Source organism: Plecotus auritus, assembly GCF_963455305.1.
Source record: "Plecotus auritus genome assembly, chromosome: 4".
In the NCBI taxonomy this organism is placed as follows: domain Eukaryota; kingdom Metazoa; phylum Chordata; class Mammalia; order Chiroptera; family Vespertilionidae; genus Plecotus; species Plecotus auritus.
The window spans coordinates 42,650,235-42,651,568 of NC_137775.1; the positions used below are offsets into that span (position 1 = coordinate 42,650,235).

At 40.8% G+C, this 1,334-nt stretch overlaps 1 pseudogene across 1 annotated transcript; it reads right to left on the reverse strand.

The window, feature by feature from the left end:
• Positions 1 to 323: 323 nt before the first annotated feature.
• On the reverse strand, positions 324 to 799 carry LOC308247021 (large ribosomal subunit protein eL21-like; annotated as a pseudogene). The gene has a single exon. The product of its transcript is annotated as a large ribosomal subunit protein eL21-like (transcript).
• Between the last annotated feature and the right edge of the window lie 535 nt (positions 800 to 1,334).

The window sequence follows — 1,334 nt, forward strand, 5'->3', positions numbered from 1 at the left end:
GTTAGTGCTGATGGTATAACATTAAGTACAGAGAGCAGTATACAGAGGCATGTGCATGGTGTCAGCTATTCAGGTCATCATGCATAAATGAGGGAAAACACACTAAAATATGGCCAGTGATTGTCAGGTCACCAGATTGTAAGTTCTTAGCCTCTTTATCACATTCTGCAAAATTTCTATGATAAGCCAGCATTACTTTTTTTTTTTCCTTAGGACACAAAGTTTTCTTTAATTTTTTTTGGGGGGGAAGGAACACCACACTTCTACTCAATTAAGAGGAACATTTTTACCAGTACAGAGGTCTATTTATTTTTTCACACTGATCATGCCATGAATTCATAGGGAATGGGTGCCAGCAGCTCAGGCTCCTTCCCATTGGTTCTACAAAGGGTGCTTCTCTGGGTGGAGCAGGCTGGCACTTCAGCTGAACGCAGGTACCTTTCTCTTTGGCCTCCTTCTTTTTCTCATCATTTTCCTTCACACATTTCAGGAAGCTATCTCGGCTTTGGAGTGCTTATATGCTCAAAATATACGTTTATTCTCTTGGCAAGAATCTTGCCCTTAACTTGCTGGTTCACAACAATGCCCCTGCATGCTGGGTGACACTGTAGACTTCCAGTTTTGCTGTGGTGACATTTGTGGGCCATTCCTTTTTGACAGTGCCCATTCCCTTGATGTCCACAATATCACCTTTCTGGTAGATTTGCATGTATGTGGCCAAAGGAACAACTCGGTGTTTTCTAAAAGGCCTAGAGAACATATAGTGGGTGCCTCTCCTCTTTCCCTTTGTGTTAGTCATTTTGGCCAATTACTGGAAGATGGCAGTTCCAGCCAAAAGGGCAGCATTACTTTTTTTTTCTTTCAGTGATCAATTTTATCGTAAGAAATAAATTATTATAAAACATCATAACAGATTTGTGCCTTTTAGTTGGTTATAGGCTAGGTCATTGCTCTTTGTCAAGAATCATGACTTCTTTTCAAAGCTGCCGGAGGCACCAAAAACTACCAACAAGACTTTGTAGACACATACAACACAAGACTTGCTTCTCAGAGGGAGGGCGTTATCATATAATCCTCACTGGAAGTTTCTGAGGGAATTGTGCTCTCTGAGCAAGTTTCCTTAGGATCAATAGTTAATCAGTGTTAACTACTCAATTACTAAGCATGAAAGTAATTGAGTGGGTTGGTAGTTAACAGAACACCTTGTAGAGATCCTGCAGTCTATACCCTTGAGAGTTTACTTCATAGTTTACATCACAATCCCACAGGATGGAAATAAGGTGATTCATGTGTTGCTTTAGCTCAGTGGTCGGCAAACTCATTAGTCAACAGAG